The sequence below is a fragment of the Vipera ursinii genome (genome assembly GCF_947247035.1).
Source record: "Vipera ursinii genome assembly, chromosome: 3".
In the NCBI taxonomy this organism is placed as follows: Eukaryota; Metazoa; Chordata; class Lepidosauria; order Squamata; family Viperidae; genus Vipera; species Vipera ursinii.
The window spans coordinates 139,396,211-139,417,291 of NC_139516.1; positions in this window are offsets into that span (position 1 = coordinate 139,396,211).

Consider the following 21,081-nt stretch of genomic DNA (forward strand, 5'->3'; position numbering starts at 1 on the left):
TGTCTAAAGAGATTCTCTGTCATCCAGGTCATGGTTGTCCCAAAGGTGCTTTTTCACAAGGCCACTGGACTTTCTTTCTTTTGCTTGAAGATGTTTCACTTCTCATTCAATAAACTTCTTCAGTTCTGACTGAAGGGTGCAGAATGGAATGATGAAAATATAAATCCTTCCATTCACCACCATTCATCCAGAACTGAAGAAGCTTCTTGGATGAGAAGCAAAACATATTCAAGCAAAACAAAGAAAGTCCAGTTGTCTTTTTTTAAAAGCACCTTTGGGACAATCTATTGCCTTCAAAACTCTCTCTTCCCCTGTAGTCCCTACAATAGGTTATAGCAGTGTTTTTCAGCCTTGACAATTTTAAGATGGATTTCGACTCCCAGAATTCCTCAGCCAGCATGAATCCTGGGAATTGAAGGTCACAACATCTTAAAGTGGCCATGGTTAAGAAACACTGACTTATAAAAATGGAACTACTGTATATTTTTTTGGCAATGTCATATCAGCCACAATAAAATACACACAATGTGATTTGGTTATCTATAATTTTCAAGATGAAGTTGGTTTATAACTGCTTCATGGATCTAGCCATGTAGGGGGGGGGGTGTTTGTATGTGTGGCGACAGCAAAAAAGATACCCTACCTTCTTCTGGGACTTTTGTTTAAACTTCCCAATCTAGTCTTCTGCCCTGGGGCTTCCTTCATAGCCTCTCATTCAAGAACTAATCTTAGTTCCTGAGGCCAGACATGGTATAAAATACCTGATGAAGTTTTAAACAGAAAGAACAATCCACTTGTTTTCCTAGCTACTCCAATGGTTCTCCAGCGTTAATCTTGAAAAAGATGCAGCTGAAATTTAGCAGACGTTCCCAAGGCTTTGCTGATTCAGTCATGTGTATAAGAGAATTTAGGCAGAGGTTAGAGAAGTATTACTCAGATAGGTAATGGGTTCCTCTCCCTTCATGGCTTCATGCAAAAGCTAGACATTTTAGAAATGCTCTAATTTGGATTCCTACATGGAGGATGAGATTAGGTTTGGCAGCCTACATGCCTCTCTGCCTCTCCCAAATTCATTTCTAAGTAAAATAGTCCTGTGGCTTCCAAGACTATGGGGTCCTTGGTGCTCTCTGAGCTTGGCTGCTTTCTTGCAGACATTTCATTACCCAAACTAGGTAACATCATCAGTGCTAGAAAGGAGTGGAGTTTGCTCCAGTCTTCATTACTCCTTGAAGAACAAGCCACACTCCTTACTAGCACTGATGATGTTACTTAGTTTGGGTAATGAAATGTCCTCAAGAGGGAAAAAAAACCAAGCTCAAAGAGCACCAAAGACCCTCATTTCAACCCTTAGCTACAAATATTCTTCTCCATTGCTTCCAAGACTTTCCTGACTGTTCTGAGAGATTTTATCATTCTGTGTGTGATACAGAAGAGGACATGTACCACCACAAGGTGTCTGGAATTTAAAAGGTCTATAAATGGATAATATAGAGCTAACCATCTCCTCTCAAATCTACATTGAAAGCTGTAGCAAAAATGTTGTAATAAAGTATACAGTTCAAAGACGTCATTCTGGGTGAAAATTATGCTTCTTCAGTCTCAGCTCTAAGTTTATAGCACATTATATAAGATTAGGAAGGGAAACTAACTTAATACTTTTTTTTCCTTTGCCCACACAAGAAGATGTTAGATGCAAAGAAGAATATTGGAAACTATCTACCTTTTTCAACAATGGTTATTTTTCAGATACACAACAGCTGAATGTGAGATGGGATAGTGGGATGGGAAAGTAACATTTCCCCTCCTTTGATTCATTCAATACCTGCAGAGATTCTTATTAGTCTCTCCCCTAGAACATCTGCAAACCTTATTGAAAATATGCTGATTGTCATGTCTGGGGGGTGGGAATGAACTTTACTTCCCTCCCCCTTCATTGTTTTCAGGAAAAACACAATGTAGAAATGTATAGACATACTGCCAATGCAAGGGTTTGCTGTAGTGGTTAAGGCACCAGGTTAAAAACCAGAAGACTTGAGTTCTAGTCTTCTAAGCACAAAGTCAACTGGATTATCTTGAGCCAGTCACTCTACCCTAGAAAGGAAATCATGGCAAGCCATTCCTGAAATCTTCCCAAGAAAATTGCAGGCACTTATTCAGGCAGTCATCAACAGTCACACACACACACACACACACACACACACACACACACACACACACACGTGCACTGTTACAATTGGCTGATGCCTCATCAATCTTTATACATATCTAATGAATTCAGGGTGAACAGTCATTTCTGAGTTGTTTATGGCTTATAGTGTATCAGATTTTCCTCGCAGCAAGTCTCTTAGAATTCTGATTAGTAATATTTAATAAAAAGGATGATTAAAGTTACAACCCAAGAATTCCAGCAAGTTCTTTTCTTTGAAACAGGCACTACCGTACATGGCAACAAAACCTTCATTTGTTGCTCAAATTCTTATAGTGGAGAAGTCTGGAAGTTTGCTGCTTTTGTAAAGGTGGGGTATCATTGTATTTTGCAATCGCTGCTCAATTTTTTAATGCGAAAACAAGTTCACACTACACCGTGTCAAAAGAAAACAAAATCATCAATGCCTATAGGTGATTGCTGGGGAAGTCTCTACATTCCTTTTGCCCTTCATACCCTTGAGAATCAATATGTCCAAATAGCATAATCCCTTTAGAGTTATCTGAGATTTAGGGATTGACTAGCTAGCTCTTATTCGACACCCATTCATTATAGAAAGTTGTTTTACTTATCTGAAGGGCACTTTACATTGATATTTAAGCATGAGAAAAATGACCGTGCAACTAGACGATAATATGGTATAGGGTCAAAATACCAGTGCTAATCTCCAGCAAAGGTTAGTAAATCCTAAATAAACTATGTATTTATTGGAAAATGACAAATCCAATTGCAGTCTAAACTATAGTTTTACTCCCCATGTCCAATTTTGTTTCTACTTGGAATTCTCTTGTGCTTGAGACATAAAAAAGTGAAACTCTGACTTTGGGATTTTTCTGATTAGATAGGTTATAGAAATGGCTAGTATACTTTAAGCATGCAAAAGTAAGAAGTTAAAGCTGTTTTACTTTTATTCTACTGTGCTGAAAAGTTGGAAGTAATGCTTCCACCCCCACCCCTCTTTATTCCACACATCTCTCTTCCTCTTTTCTCCCTTCCCCACTTTTTCACTATCTTTGATAGGCTTAATAAACATAATAATAATAAACATAATAATAAACATAATAATAAACATAATAATAATAATAATAATAATAATAATAATAATAATAATAATAATAATAATAATAATAATAATAATAATAATAAAAGAATAGCTTTACTACCAAAAGGAAGATAAGCAGCAGTCAATAAAAACACATGAGACTAAAAAGTGCATTAACCACTAAAGCTTGTCAAAAGAGGAAAAAGGTGCCGTAAAAATAAACAACAACAAATATATATATATATATATATATATATATATATATATATATATATATATATATATATATATATATATATATATATATATATATAGCTGAAATATGTAATGAGACCACATGGAAGTGTTCATATAATCATAAGGAATTGTGCCCAACCTGAAGAGTTTCTTTTTAGAACAGATTTCTTACAGTTGGGGGGGGGAGGGAGGGACAGTCCTTCCATCAGGCTCCCAGTGTAAAGAGCAGGATAAAGAGGTAAAATGCACACAGCAGTATTAATCATTTTATTTTTATTTTTATTTTTAATTCCATTTATATCCCGCCCTTCTCCAAAGATTCAGGGCGGCTTACAAGCTTAGCAGTAGCCTTCATTCTATGTATATGCCTGCTTGTTAGGGCTTTCACACACACACACCCAAGCGGCATTATTACAAAGTCAGCTTATTGCCCCCAACAGTCTGGGTCCTCATTTTACCTACCTCGGAAGGATGGAAGGCTGAGTCAACCTTGAGCCTGGTGGGATGCGAACCTGCACTAATTCCAGGCAGCTGGTGTTACTTAAGGAGGCATTAGCCCACTGCTCCACCAAGGCTCCTATGTAATCATGTAATCATGTGGTTATAATTTAACAGGAACGTGAGGATGCTGATCTATTATCAAGGCTGATGGAAAGACCTGCTTTGTTTCTTTCCTTTTTTCTTTTTTTTTAAACTGCTGCTCCTGAAGATATAGCTGCCACTGGAGGACAATTGACAGAGAGGTCTTATGGCTGAGTTTTCATCTGGGCTAAATTATGTTCTCCCAAGGTCACACTGCACTTTTGTCTTTAATAACAGAGACATTCGTCATAATAAAAAAGATTCCTATGATGGTTTGACTGCTTAACAAAATATCAGTTTTAAAAATGAAAAATTAATATTGCCCAAAGCTTGTTTTGTTAGTATTGCATTATTACATTGGTTTTTATAATGCTTAATTTGCAGTTGATATTTTTGTATATAGCCACCACAAAAAGACACCAACACTTCCCCTCCCACCCCGAAAATTCAAAGCAATGTTTCTTTCTCCTGATCTAATGTTTCATAAACGCAGTTTGGCTATGCCTACTTTGGCTATGCCTACTTTGTGTTGATGAATTGCTCTGATTTCTTTTTTTAACGAGTTTACTTAAAGCCATACAACAGCTTGATATCTACTAGTATTAGTGCTTAGAAATACAAGCAATTCAGTCTGTTCCACCAAACTGTCTTTCATATTAGCTTTCAAACTCTATCTGCCAAGGGCCAAATTACAAACTGGTCAGATAAGAAACAATGACAATGAAAACCAAAATATTTTTTCTAGTATTGCCGGTGGCCAACTGGTATCTTCCATTTTTTTAGGCTTGAAGAATGATTTCTATGCACAGACATGGTCTACTTACATATGGCATCCATTTAAATTAGAAATATTCATAGCTGTTCTTAGGATTGTCATATGCAAAGATAATAGTTAATTGGAAGCATGTTTATTTTTTGCTTAGAATAGTATAGTGTGGTAAGTGTGATATACTATACAAGGAGTGTAGTCGTATTAGGCATCATAGCTGCACATGAAATAAAAGGATAGCCCTACTAAAAGCTGTAGTTGCTAAAATGCAATGCAGTTTATGGGCTAATCTCCATATTAGTACTGATCTTCAATCTATACTGGGGGAGAAACATGTTTTTCCCAAACTTTATATATAGTACCACACTATATCATGTGAATGGTATGGTATGTACAGTATATATCCATAATTGATAGAACTCTTTGAATTGTTGTAATATTCTCTATGTTTATCTGTTCAGAATTTTCTGTTGTTGTTGTTTTTAGCCATCTAAATAGAGCACCTATCCATTCCTCATCTAAACCCTTTTAATGCAGTGACAGTTACTCCTTCTAGAAAACAAAATAATCAATAATAATAATAATAATAATAATAATAATAATCAGAAGAAGAAGAAGAAGAAGAAGAAGAAGAAGAAGAAGAAGAAGAAGAAGAAGAAGAAGAAGAAGAAGAAGAAGAAGAAGAAGAAGAAGAAGAAAGTTGGAAGGGACCTTGGAGGTCATCTAATCCAACCCCCTGCTAAGGCAGGAAACCCCATACCATTTCAGACAAATGGCTGTCCAGTCTCTTCTTAAAAACTTCCAGTGTTGGAGCATTCACTACTTCTGGAGGCAGGTTGTTCCACTGGTTAATTGTTCTAACTGTCAGGAAATTTCTCCTTAGTTCTAGGTTGCTTCTCTCCTTGACTAGTTTCCATCCATTGCTTCTTGTCCTGCTCTCAGGTGCTCTGGAGAACAGCCTGGCTCCCTCTACTTTGTGGCAGCCCCTGAGATATTGGAACACTGCTATCATGTCACCCCTCACCCTTCTCTTCATTAAACTACACATACCCAATTCCAGCAACCGTTCCCTATATGTTTTAGCCTCCAGTCCCCCAATCATCTTTGTTGCTCTTTTCTGTACTCTTTCTAGAGTCTCGACATCTTTTTTACATTGTGGTGACCAAAACTGGATGCAGTATTCCAGGTGTGGCCTTACCAAGGCATTGTAAAGTGGTATTAGTACTTCACGTGATCTTGATCATTGATCGTAACAGTTATATAGTAAAGATAAAGGTTCCCCCACACATGCGTGCTAGTCGTTTCCAACTCTAGGGGCCGGTGCTCATCTCCGTTTCAAAGCCGAAGAGCCAGCGTTTGTCCGAGGATGTCTCTGTGGTCATGTGGCTGGCATGACTAGACACCGAAGGCACACAGAACGTTGTTACCTTCCCACTGTAGTGGTCCCTATTTTTCTACTTGCATTTTTACGTGCTTTTGAACTGCTAGGTTGGCAGAAGCTGGGACGAGTAACAGGTGCTCACTCTGCTACGCAGCACTCGGGATCCGACCCACCAAACTGCCGACCTTCTGATCGACAAGCTCAGCGTCCTAACCCACTGAGCCACCGCGTCCCTATAAACAGTTATATACATTGCCCTAATTACTGATGCAGCTCTTGCTTTTATTTTATCTCTTGCTGCACAAAGGTCGAGTCCTTTTTAACATTCTTTTTGGGGTTGGATCATAACTCAGAGGTGGAGAGCATGCTATGCATGAAAAGGATCCCATGTTCCAAAAAGCTGCTGACCGGCCAGGATGATGTTACCAAACTAATGATATTAATTTATTTTTTAAATTTAATTTCATTTTTAATCCATCATTATTTTTTTATAAATAACTCAAGGCAGTGAACATAATCTAATATTCCTTTCTCCTCTTATTTTTTTCCCTCCCACAACAACCACCCTGTGAGATGGGTTGAACTGAAATAGACTGACTGGCAATTAGATGACATACTCTTCATGATCAGTGTTTAAGCTGTATATGGATAGGGAACCTATAAAATTTTTGTGCAATAGATTAGCTTTTCCTTAAGCTGAAATGCAACATCCAGTAGGTTCACATATTGCTATAGAAACTCTGATAGGCAGACAGGGAAATGTCTTTTATTATACACATACATATATTTTATAAATCTGGCACTGTGTTCTTTAACAATAGCAGGATATGGAAAGAGTGCTTAACACTACCAGCAACCACATGCTTTACCTGTGTATAACTCAAGATTTGATCCTTGGCATTTCTCTGTATAAGATGGGATGGTCTTTTCTCCGGAATTCTGGAGGACAAACTGTTCAGTTACAGGAACTTTTAGTATGGCCAGATTCATTATAAGGCAGTTTTATGGTCCCAAGTAGGTATCATTGCTACTCTTATCATACTACAGAAAAGGGAAAAAGGGCTGTTTGCTGCAAGTGGATAACAATACTTTCAAAGTAATACCTTTGTATTCATTACAATATTCTTTAAAATAGGAACACTTTTTTCCCTAATATCATATTTCAAGTTGAAGCTGCATTCCCTTTTCATAATTATATTGATTACAGTGATGCACTTAATGTAACAAGTTGGGTTGACTTCACAGGGAAAGCCGTAAAATCAATATTAAGAGTATATATCAGAATTCAAAGCCCTATTATGACCTCTGCTATTGGATTTATTTATGTCTCTAGGTTGCAAAGCATCTGCTAAAAACCAACTACCAGCCTTGGCATATCTGAAGCATCCTCTAGGCCAGACATGTCAAACACAAGGCCCGGGGGCCGGATCCGGCCCGCGAAGTGGTTTCATGTGGCCCGCAAAGCCATCCTGGAAACAGTGAGGGAACTGCCCCCACTGCCTTGGTCCTGGCCCAGAGACCCTCCTCCTGCCAGAGACCCTCAGATCTGTCCCACTCCGGCCCAGGCCCCCATAGGCACCCTTGATGCGAACAATGTAGAGCTGGCCACGCCCACCCAGTAGGCCATACGCACTCTAGCCACACCCACCCAGTAGGCCACGCCCACCCTGGCCACACCCACTGGGCCCCCTGAGGGCAACCACAATGCTGATGCGGCCCTCAATGAAATTGAGTTTGACACCCCTGCTCTAGGCCGTGGGTGTCAAACTTGCCACGTCATGTGACGTGTCATGACATATCGTGACTTTTTTTGCATTGCCGGAGCTGGGGTGGGCGCGGCCTCCACATGATGCAACCAGCCTGCAGGCCGGCAGTTTGACACCCCTGCTCTAGGTGAATTACATGTGACCTGAAAGTGTAAGAATATCCTCTGAGATGTTGGCTTTCATTTACAAGGGTGATTTTGCTATGAACTGAACTTTGGAAATGAATTACTTATTAAATATTTACATTATTCCAACAACCATAAGAGACACCAATTAAGACTGGAGCTATTCCATGCTTTAAATTTTGCAATCAGCCATGATCCTGTAGCTCTTGCCAACTAAGAAACAGTCCAATAAAGCAGATGTGCCTAAGGACATAGCAGCTCCTCTTTTTACAACCATTAGGGAAAAGAAAATAGTTTCCATGTCATATTTTCAATAGGAAATGCAAGCCAAGTTCTTATATGCCAACACTTACTCCCTTACCAGCAAACTGCATGAAAATAACAAAACCAGTAGCTTTACATGTGAAAGCAAATGTTCAAGAGATCAGATGCTGGTTAGCTTCCCTTCTCACTTGTTACCTAGCATGGGAAATTTCATAGGTACCATGTTGTCTGAAATGTTGAAAGATCCTGGATCAGTTCAGAAATTTCTTTTCTTTCATTAAAGTTCCTGAAAGCGATTGGAGATTAGGATTAAAATCTCTGTCTTGGGCCATGCGCAGGGATGACAGCACTTGCTAAACTTGTCAGGTTTTCAGTCCTAAGCAGAGTGGACTTGGTTGGGGACCCAGGTAGAAGTGCACAGATAAATTTCAATACTGTGAAGTAGTCTGGGATTCAAAAACCATTCTGCAAAAAGATAGCAAACCATTTTCATATTCTTGCTAAGATTCTGGCAGAAAGTTGGGCATCTTTATTTTTAGAATTATAGTGGGCTTTTCCACAAAGTGGCTGCCAAAGTGAATATGGAGGGTCTTTTGTTGAAAATGGAGTGTTCTGGGAGTTGAAACCCACCTATCACGAAGATTGAGAAATATTGCTTTAGATGACCAAGTCCAGAGCTACAAACCTCCCTTTTCTTCAAGAACCACCTACTATTAGATAGGTAACTAACTTTAGTCTCATGAAAGGGGGCAATACAATATTGGCTTTGTTTCTTACAATATTTAATGATTGTTTAACTTTTAGAAATGGGAAAGAGCTACATGTGTGATTTCTTGTCTCGGTTGCTAAAAGGTATCGTAGATTTTGACTCATAGGAAATACTGATTGGGAAGTAGTTTGTCAACAATATTTATGGGCTGGCCTCGCTTTCCCAAGTCAGCATTTCTAGATCCACAAAGACCACTCTCCTCAATGCATGCAGAGCTCTGCTCTTGCTTTTCGTGCACTTCTCAGTCAAAACTGAGGTAGTAACAGCCAAAGAACCTCAATGCAGAAATCTGCTCAAATCTGTCGAAGTCTGCTGGTCTTCCTCACAAGGCAGAAAGAATTAAAAAGTCCAGGCATTTTCCTTAATTAATCCTGCAAATTTCTTTTTGAAGCTCCACTTTTTCCCATTGTGCTTTTGATTTAACTGCTCTATTCCTAATTGTAATTAGCTTCCAAGTATACATGTAATTGCTTGATTTGTTCAGCCTATTTTTGACCCCCCAAAGGCTCCTTTAAGAGACTTGTGTTTGATTAATACAGTTGTTTTATTTAATAAAACAAGATTCTCCCAACTACTTTATCAAATGTCCTCTCATTGGCATGGCTGTGCTTACCTCTTTCTCACTGTTGTAGCAATTCCAGTGACTAATATTTGCCCTGATTGAACTTTTTCTCCTAGTTTCTCTCTCTCTCTCTCTCTCTCTCTCTCTCTCTCTCTCTCTCTCTCTCTCTCTCTCTCTCTCTCTCAATCTCTCTCTCTCAATCTCTCTCTCTCTCTCTCTCAATCTCTCTCTCTCTCTCTCTCAATCTCTCTCTCTCTCTCTCTCTCAATCTCTCTCTCTCTCTCTCAATCTCTCTCTCTCTCTCAATCTCTCTCTCTCTCTCTCTCTCAATCTCTCTCTCTCTCTCTCTCTCTCTCTCTCTCTCTCCCCTTCCCTTCCCTTTCTTTACTTTTCCTTTCCTTTCCTTTCCTTTCCTTTCCTTTCCTTTCCTTTCCTTTCCTTTCCTTTCCTTCCCTTCCCTTCCCTTCCCTTCCCTTCCCTTTCTTCCCACCCAATTACCTATTTTCTGTTAGGATTCTGTCTGGTCCACTTTCTTTTACTTATGAAATTCTGTCAAAACAACATTTGTCCTCTATCTATGAAATAATAACAATTGTAATTGTGACCCAAAGAAAGCGACAAATAGATTCATTTCTGCTCTCTTTAGTATTCTGCCAGGCTGAACTTCCAATAACCTTGGCACAAGATCTGAGATCTTGAAGCTAAGGAGCTTCTCTGCTGTACAAACACCAGAATGCTCTAGAACAATGCTTCTTAACCTTGGCAACTGTAAAATGTGAGGACTTCAACTCCTAGAATTTCCCAGCCAAATCTCCCAGAATTCCCTTGCTGAAGAGGAGCCCACACATCTTAAAGTTGCCAAGGTTGAGAAACAGTGCTATCACTTGGTCCAATGTCTCTTTCTCTTCCCCCAAAGAGTCCTGCATGTGATCCTCGCTTCTGCATATTCATATGTGCTTGGAATCTTTAACTTTGAAACTTTACAAGGTTAAGTATTCTTAAGTGAGCAACACTGTTCCTTTTTGTGCCATAATACCTCTTTTCAGAACTCTGTCCTCACTGGCTATGAATGCAGTTTACTTGGCATGCTGAAGGATCTTTAAAACAAGACTTCAAGTTGACCTATTTTCACCTTTATTTAGTTTTAGAGGGGGGAGGAACTCTTTGAATAAACCTGTCATTTTCCCCTCTCTCTGATCTTTTGCTTGCATTTCTATAGCTGTTGCTAGTAACTGGCATGTCAAAAGAGGGTTACAGGACGTCCTAGTGCCCTTTGTCAAAAGACTTGGAGAAGTGTTCTTCTTTCGTCATTGCCTTTAGTTGGGAAAGTGCCAAAAGTCTCACTATTATGCTGAGTGCCTGAGAGCACAGAGTAGCCATCAATCTTCCCCAGCAGAGTGTTCCTGTTAGCCAACTTTACAACAAAATGGTATTTAAAACCTCCAGCCCCATTTCTTTCAGCTCCTTTTATTGTATTTTGCATGTGTGCAGGCACACCTATCTTACAACCTTCATAGCATTCACGATGATGAATACAGGCTCCCAGTTTCAGGTTAGGAGGGAGCCTAACAAAAAATAATTTTGCTTTGATGATCATTGTTCCTCCTAAAAGTGACAGATTTTAGAACAGCCCAGAAAGTCTTTGCATGAAGATTTAGAGACTATTAGTGATAAAAGAAGTGTTTTGCCATTTAATTTTACAATCCAATCCAATAGTGTGCTTTTTTTCCAGAGCACTTACTGTGGATATTTTGTGTATTTAAAAAAGGGTCCAGAATTCAAACAAAAAAAATCACTGGCCATGACACATGACTGAGGCTCCTTTTTATGTCCACTTTGTTTTATTTTTTTTGTTGTTGTTTTTTGTTTTTTTAAACATATCCTGCAAATGCCTCATAGAATCTCACTGTGAAAAAAACCAAACAACCTTGTAATCTATATGTTCTATATTTTGTCCTCACTTGATGTCTTGGTCATGAGTATCTAAATGGCTGTGTAATAATTATAGAAAGTAATTCCCATTTTAAAAAAATCAAGGCAAAAAGGTATTTTATTTTCTTCCCTATCACCCCAAACTTCTCAGCCACATGGCTCCTGCTATTTCAAGTCACCTATTTTAGCTACCAGAGCAGCTGTAAGAAAAACACAATATCCCTTTTTGTGTTTTGCATAGACTATTTGCCTTAAGATCAGTGGTGCGATTCAGCCAATTCGCATCAGTTCGGCAGAACCAGTAGCTAATTTTTTGTTGCCCAGGCCCAGAATGGACTTCTGGAAGCTGCATCCACATGGAGAACCGGTTGTTCACATATTTGAATCCCACTACTGCTTACAATCCTGGGTGTCCACAGCAAGAGCTTGACGTCAAGTGACAATAGGGATATGGCTGATCTGATCATAACAAACTGAATTGAAATGGACAAAAGCATCACAAACTTGTGTCATAAGGTTCCTCTCTTATGTATAGGCTGTGAAATAAGTTCAAAGGGTTACAGCTTGTGTCCTGACATTGTGACATATTTTTGTCATGTTTGTTATTATTGTGGCTAGCTATGGATATTTTTGCCAAGGAGACGTCATATGGATTACAGTTCACAACCTCTCTTCCTTTACGACTAAATCTTGTGATTTTTCAAAAACCTTTGTAAACCATGACATCAGTGAGGGCCTGGAAACAGGATGCCCACACCCAGATGGAGTATGGGGAGCATCAACATCAAAATGATAGAAATTAAATGGCTAGCATCTTATGAAATCATAAAAATCTTACACAGTTTTTGTATGATTTTGAAGTACATGATAACAACAATTTTAATGTTTATTTTGAGGTCCTTATCACAAACTGTCATAGACTATTTCTATGATGATGTTTGTTTGCATATTATTTCATTTAATTACAATTTTATGAGCAAAACTATAGCAGATCCTAGTGCCTAAAAATATGATGGATGATGAAATGTAAACATAAAAGGCATATAAAATGTGGTATAACTTTCTCAGCAAGGTAAATATGTTCATGTTTGAAACAAAGATATAGACACACAGATCCAGGGACATAAATTTCCACTCTTTGTTGAATGTACATTTTCAAGTGTGTATTTGCATTTCAAACATCATTTTTTATCATGGAGTTCAAAACTGGTGTGCTTTGAAGCATCATTGGGTCTTGGTATACAGTATGTGGCAGGCATCAAATATTAACCCTATCAGCAATCAGTCTTCAGTTCTCTAAATATCACTGGATTATGCTAACAATCACATGAATTAGGAAAAGCTAAGCATCGTTATCTGTCAACAATTCTTTAATGCATGTATGAAAAGCAATTTCAGGTTAATTGTTTAATACCCAAAACAAATTATCATTTAAATCTTAAGTGTCATAAGATATTAGATAAAAATAACTAAACATATGAACTTCTGGAAAACCTTAAATATCTAAATACCTTTGAAAGAAACTGAGATTTATTTATTTTTTGACACTTTGGTGTCAGAAAACTAACTGGGAGTAAATTTATTGCATTGCCCCAAGGATTTCTTCACAGACTTACAGTTTCTGCTAGTAATATGCAATACTGATTATCAATTATGAAATAAAATTAGGAGAAATTATGAAGAATCAGAATGTTAGCAACCATTGTTCCATTCCACTATTTATCAAAAAGACTACAAGAAAATTAAATATAATTGTGTTGGTCTGTAATTATCTTGTAATTCAAATGGAATTCACCTTTGACCTAACATCTTTGGTATCTTAAAGCAACCAGGGGGTTAATATGAATATTAGTCTCTGATATCTTAGGAATTTTCATACATTTTAACACAACAGATGTGACTTTTTGGATGAACAGAGGTATTTCAGGGACAAGCTCAAATTGTCTAGGACATTGGACATGATGTCTCTAAAAAAACAACCTATTGAAAAAGGGAGAAAATGTGCTATTCATCCATCTCGAAAAAGCCTTCTTGGGTGCACTGTGTATGTCTCCAAATACACTGCCAGCAAACCAGTACTCCTTTGTGCAAAACAAAGAAATATGCTGAATATCACAGCTTCTGCAAGAGCCAGTGACATGGACAAACAAGGGAGAAGCCATTGAATTAAGGAGCCTCAGAAGATGTCAGCGGGAGGACAAGTATACAGAGGTTCTACCAAAGTAATAAACATTGCTATCACTGATTGTGCTGATTTCAATTGTGTAGATGTATCCACCCACCAATTCCAATTTCCTCAATGAGCACAGATTGAACACTCAAAGAAAGCTAGATGAAACCAAATAAAGGCAAACAATACAAAAGATTTTTTTCAAGTAAAGGTTTCTAGATATTATGAGCCATATTTGCATAAGGCAATTAATAGAGCATCTAGATAGGCAGTTATATAAAATAAAGCACAGCTAAGCCATATTATTTGTCAGTGATAACTTTGGGGCTTCTACTGAACAGTAGGCTGTGAAAATTGGTTCTGATCCAATTCTAACTGACAAGTTCACCACGTTTCTGGTTAGAATAGATTCAGAAAATTAAATTTATTGCTTCAGTTTGAAACATGAAATTGGGTGATTTTCTATCATCACTGAAGCACCCTCAGATCGACTCAACAATCTGATTTGCATTGTCATTCTGATTTTAGAAAGATGGTTTGGAGATTTGATTGAATCAACTTCAGATCAGCTTTCAGAACTGAATCTTTGCATAACTCAGTCTGAGGACACATCTCTGAATTTCAGTTATAGAAAGAGATGAATCAATTATTATACCATTGAATGTGCTGGACTCTGACTTTTTGTGCAATCCTTGTACCACCATACATGTTATCCTAAGCTGCTTCAATATTTTGATATCAAAGAGTGTCTGGATATGTTTAAGTGTAGGGTAACCTCCTTCAGTTATCATATATTGCAAGTACTGGACAGTATATTCTGTACGCTTGTTTCAACCAAATATTTTACATTCATATAGGGAATGACTTGAAATTTGCACTTTGAGATTTCAGTGCAATTGACCTCAACTAACAAAGGACACTTTATTATATATGTGCTTTATGCTGCTTTTTTTTTTCTTCACTGACATTTGGGACTCCATTTCGTTTTCCTCATATTAAAAAAAAAGCTGAAAAAGGGAATGTAGTTCAAAGCAATATAACTCTTGCCATGCCCCCCCCAAAACTATGGAGTGTAATGAGTTGACCAACTTCATGGGCCACTGTCAGTATCAATATCAGACAGCAACCAGCCACACTACTCAGCCCCCTCTGCTCAACTCTTTACAAATGGAAATAAAGTTGCAACACTTGTACGTTGTCTGAAGCAATCCCCAAAGCAGCCTAAAAGCCTCTGACTGAACCTGACTGGATTCAGTGTATTGAAGGAGATCTTAGCTTCCGTTCACAAATCAGCCTCAATAAGATGACATTATGCATAATTCTAATATGCCATCCCATGAGGCATGATACTTTGGCAGAAGGTTAATCAGGGAAAATCCAAGTATCGCAGAACTGTAAAGAAGTCATACAGAAATGTTCTACTGTTTAGCAATATTATTCCAAACTGCAACAATATTGGAGTGTCCTTACACTTCCAAGCTGCTCAGAGAACAAAGGAATTGTGGTTCCAAAAGGGTACGAAACAGGCATTAAGATCTGAAAAGTTACACTGAGAGCGACATATCATGTACTTCTGTATTGCAGCAAGGAGCATACTGTCTTATTCTGCCATGGAGCTCAACCTAAACTGGCAGGTAGTGAAAGCATAGTTTTATCAGGTACATGATTTATGAATGCGGCTCGGAGAAATCTCACTTCGAAATGCATACCAGGGGCTGGGACACAGGTCTGCAACCCGCGGCTCCGGAGCCGCATGCGGCTCTTTCAGCCGTCTCCTGCGGCTCCCAGTCCTATGCCATGTGCAGTCCAAAAAAAAAAAAAAGGTGGGATTAAAAAAGTTCAACCAATCAATTCAAATATGCAGGGTAGGTGCATATCTCGCCTTGGCTCCACTCTTCAGTCAAACCCTGTTCTGCGCATGCGCGCATTTTTTGCGGCTCCCAGTTTTTCCTTTTGGGAGGGAACCGGTTCCAAGTGGCTCTTTCACTGTTTCAGGTTGCTGACCCCTGGGCTGGGATATCATTTTATTTTGTCTTAAAGGCCAGAATTATAAGATAATGGAGCTGAATTGTCACCAACTCCACCATGTGGCTCAGTTTTATAGTAACTTAGCTAAAAACATAAAATGTCTCTGTGAAGCCAAGGGAAGCTCATGTAATTTGTATATGAGATTTCTGTTTTCAATTAACTTTTGAACCATTTGATTATCACTTGGGCCTTTTGCTGATAAATGGAGTTTCTTCAGTGGGATGTGTTAATTAATTCATTTGCATTCAGTGTTCTTAATGAAGAGGAGGAGGCCAAGCAACAGCTCTCTTAAGGCTAGTTGGACATCTGCATCATAGATGATAGATAAAAGCCCCCCTCAGGCAAAATAGCAACAACAACAAAAAAAACATGTAGTATTACTGCTGTGAAATCAGGAATGAGGAGTTTATTTCTCTTCTATGTTATTTTTCCAAAGGTAATGTTATCTTTAGTTCTTGTGTTGCTAAAGACAATCTCACTTGCACTTCCCTTCTGCAAAACATCTATACATTTCTTATTTCTTTAGATGGCAAAGTGACGTTTCCTTGGTTAGATCCATACAGGTAATCCTTGTATGGATGTAGTCCCCTATTTTATGACCATTCAGAGATACAACGGCCTTGGAACAGGTATTTTTATGACCCAGAATGCTATTCTGATTGTCATAAAATGTAATGCCTGCCCCCCTGTAGTCATGTGATTGTTTCAGGTGTTTGGCAACCAGCTCATCTTGATTGTAGCATCCCATGGTCACACAACTGTGATTTCCAGCTTTTTGCCAGTTTCTGACAAAAAAACCCTTCCCATTCAGAAGATTGGGTTCACTTAATGACTGTTCCATTTACTTAATGACCATGATCAGCTTAACACCTGCTGTGAAAAATGTCAAAAACCCAGATCCTGTCATGTTGGGTGCCTTAATTTAGTGACTGGATTACCACTGCCAATTGTGGTCCTAAATTGAGGATTACCTGTAATTAAATTAAGCAAATTGCTCTGTATAATTTGCCACAAAGATACTATGTTATACTGACTTTCCAGGAATCAAACTAGATGATGATGATGATGATGATGATGATGATGATGATGATGATGATTTAAAAAAGAATTACATTTGGATCAAATAGCAACTGATGCTATTGAAGGTATTTTTATGGGTTCCTTCAAAATATAAGAGATTATTATTTACTTTGCTTGGCACATTATGGTGGTGGAAATTGTTGCCTTTTATTTGCATGATATTTATTTTACTAGGAAACATGTATAAATCAATTCATTATTGCTTTTTAACTGTGATGTATATCTGAGATTAACCGAGGTTACCATGGCAAAATGGATAGAAAAGATTTTTCTAAATCAGGAGAAAAGGACTCACTCACTGATGGTTTAAAGTTAATTTCTCAACCTACACATTGTTTAAAGTGTACAGTTTAAAAGAGCAGTTGGAAGATTACATAATCTTAAGTGTGTAGTTTAAGAATCCTATTTGACTTTACTCTTGAAGAATGAGCCTGCCTGGAGCAACAAAAAAAATCTAGATAATTCAGCTAATTTCTAGAATAGTTTCTACATGTTCTGCTTTATTAATTGTAAAATGATCAGAGAACTTTTAAGAAGAAAGATAGTTGTTGCACTAGAACATTTCCCCCCATCATTTACAATCATAGGAAATACTATATCAAGATGCTCTGCCTAGTTTGTTCAGTGATTGCACTAAAAATCTCTTCTTTTTTTTTTGAACAGAGAACATGGTATCAGAGGCAATACATTTAATGCAGGCAGCTCGTATGTATCTGTCTGGGGAATTTGGAACTGAAAATTTGGATAAGACCTTAAATGATGTGTGAATTGGCCTAAAGAAAATGATAGTCTTCAGTCTGTTTCTGTTCTCTTTCAGGAATAACATGGTGCTTGTACCCATCCTGTTTTCCCTCTAGATATACTGAGATTATCACTAGGCATTCCCAGGCAGCATTGCTAACTGGCACAACTGATGTGCATAGTTCTTGCACATCCTGAGGGCATCAGATATGTGAAGATTGATGTACCTTGGTGGGAGGAGGAACGCTGTAGTGTCTGCTATAATTAAGTGAGAAACTTTTAATTTGCTTAATTTGACAAATTAACTAGTCATGCACTGTTGATCTCTGGAGATGTGGAAGGAGACTTAAGAAGATAATGTTGAGGATAATGCTGCAAAGTCTTGGTGGACATGTAAATGTTTTTTTTTTTTTAATTTGGGTATTTTTGTCCTTTTGCAGCTTCTAAGCAGCAACACTAAATATAAGATCTCATTTCAGTAAAAGCCATTTTATTATCCTACAAAGCGTAGGAAAGAGAGCAATGTGCACTTCTTTTTTATAGATTCACATAATTCTTAAAACCTTTAAGGAAAAAAAAGCACCCAAAATAAGTGGAATTTTAAACAGCTATTAGAACACCTGTCATGATACAGCCATAGGCAGATCAGCTGGGAAAGAGTTCCACAAATACAGACCAGCAGTATAAAAATCCTTCTCTCTTATATCTGTCAACTTCACAGTTGTTAAATGTAAGCCTGCACATGAAAGCTGATTTTTAAATGGGAGCAAGTTCACTTAATCCAAGGGAGGAGAACCCATAATCCATTGGCTGCATGCAATCCCCACCAAGCCTTTGATGTGGCCTCTAGAATTGTCTCCTGCTTTGATGCAATATTTCTAGCAGTGGCTTCAATTAAAATTTTGCTGTCAACTTTCTTTGTGGGCACTGGTTTAACATCATAATATTGTCATTTTTACCAGCTGCCTTCATCTTACCCCACTTCCTAACCAAAGCTATCATCCCCGGGACAAAAACAGCTTCATTGATACTGCAACAGAAATACTGTTTGTCTCACTATAACCTTTTCTTTGAAATTCCCTCTCTTTTCTCAATTCCCACACTTCTAAAGCAGTCCTGATTGATGCTTTATTTCCTCCTGAAGTACATCATCCTCAGCGTCACCATCCAGGTTTTAATCCATCCTGTTAAGCAGAATGTGGGGGAGTGAAATCGGGATTGCTGTCTGCTCTTTTCAAAAGTAGCCGTGAGATATGCAGGAAAGTCCTCCTCCCCTTTTCTTCATGCATTCAGACATTCAGTGCTAAATTTGCTCACAAGCATCCAAGCCAGTGCCATGGCTGCCTGTGATAGCTAAGCCACAACCTGGCTTTTCAAGGATGTGCATTTTCAAGGATAGATCCTAAGCCAAACTATCCCACCTATGCTCTTAACTTAGAAAAGCAAATGCTAAGACAGAGTGAGTGGGGCACATACAGCAGAGTGGGGGCACATACAGCAGAAAAAGGTGAACAAATAGCCTACAGATAGGGAAGCAGAGGTAACATCTGGATATTGGCAACTACTACAAGCAGTTAAGAGGACTTTCACTCAACTGCTAGGATCACAAGCTATGGTGAGGAGCATATCCTAGTGGGAGTCTTGTTTGGAGCTTTGCTGAGAGCTCAATGGCAACTAGAAAAGGAGACAACACACTGAAGGAATTCTTCATCCCACCTAGGGTAGGAATATTTGGAAAAAGACAACAGTTGTTTGCTACTTTAAAGATTTTGAGACTTTTGTTTAAATTGAGAATATAAAGGTAAAGGTAAAGGTTCCCCCACACATGTGTGCTAGTCGTTTCCAACTCTAGGGGCCGGTGCTCATCTCTGTTTCAAAGCCGAAGAGTCAGCGTTTGTCCGAGGATGTCTCTGTGGTCATGTGGCCGGCATGACTAGACACCAAAGGTGCACGGAACGCTGTTACCTTCCCACCGTAGTGGTCCCTATTTTTCTACTTGCATTTTTTACGTGCTTTCGAACTGCTAGGTTGGCAGAAGCTGGGACTAACAGGTGTTCACTCTGCTACGCGGAATCGAGAATAATTGTTGCCAAAAAGCATTGTGAAAAATTTTGCTACATTTTGCTATATCCAGTCTTGGGAAAGCAAAGGACCTTCACAGGCTGCTGCATGTCTTTGTCCCAAATCTATTTCTTGCCCTTATGTCCAATAACAGAGATTCTGAGTTTTGAAAAAAGAGAATGGTACTATTTCACAGTTGAAGACCCTGAGGACTGCAGCAAGTATTACTGATGATCAGAAGCAATAGCACTTATACCGCTTCATAATGCTTTATAGCCCTCTCTAAGTGGTTTACAGAGTCAGCATATTGCCCCCAACGATCTGGGTCCTCATTTTACCAAACTCAGAAGGACAGAAGGCTAAGTCAACCTTGAGCCGGTGAGGATCGAACTCCTGTCAGTGAACTGAATTAGCCTGAAATACTGCTGTCAGAGGTCCCAATCACAGACCTGAGCCCAACAGAAAACAGGACATTGGGTTCAAAGGAAACCTGATTTATTTGAGTACACACTGGCTTGCAAGCTCAAAGCAAATGCAAACAGCGCACTAAATAGATGGATCCCACCTGGGCCTGCCCCCACCCACCTAACCAACATCTGGGACGATGATCGTGAGTGCCCAGCTCACAGCAGCAGTCCTCTGCTCTCAAAAATCAGCCTTACTTGGGCTCTGGTCTGTGGCAGCAAGGCAGCAAGGCAAGTGAGAGCCGGTTTCAAATTCCCCACCATTTCTCTGCACCGATCAGCTGTTCAGCAGAGCGCCAAATGGCTGAGCTGGAAAAACCTGGAAGTTTGACTGGCAGCCATCCTCCAGCATGACAGCCTAGCAGCAGATGGCTCCCAGCCGTCCAACCACAAATGCCTCCCAGCGGTGCTCCAGTAGTGGCAAGCCCCCCTTCCAATAAGTGGCAAGCCCGCAGGGGCTTGACAACTGCATTCTAACCACTGTGCCACTGTGGGAGGACAGCAACCACCCACCCCGAGAAGGAAATATTTTGGGGAATATTAAAAAGCAGAATATTATATTTTCCCAAAGGAATAATGAAAAATCTTAGGCAAAGACAGCTCCAAGTCTCCCTCCCTCAAGCATAAACCAGGTCTGTAGAAATGCAGATCTGATCATTCTATTCAGGAAGGTTGGAACCAGGAAGCTGCAGCTGATGAGATTAGGAAGAGAAAGACCCTAGACTCTACATACCCCACCCTAACTCTAAAGACATGACCTTTAGGACATAATAGGATTCACCCACCACCATTAGAATACCAGAAAGGCATACTCAGACTCAGGTCAAAGTACATGACACAGGAAATACAAAGCCTCATACAGGAAGAACTCCAAACACAAAAGCCCAAGAAGGTATAAAAAC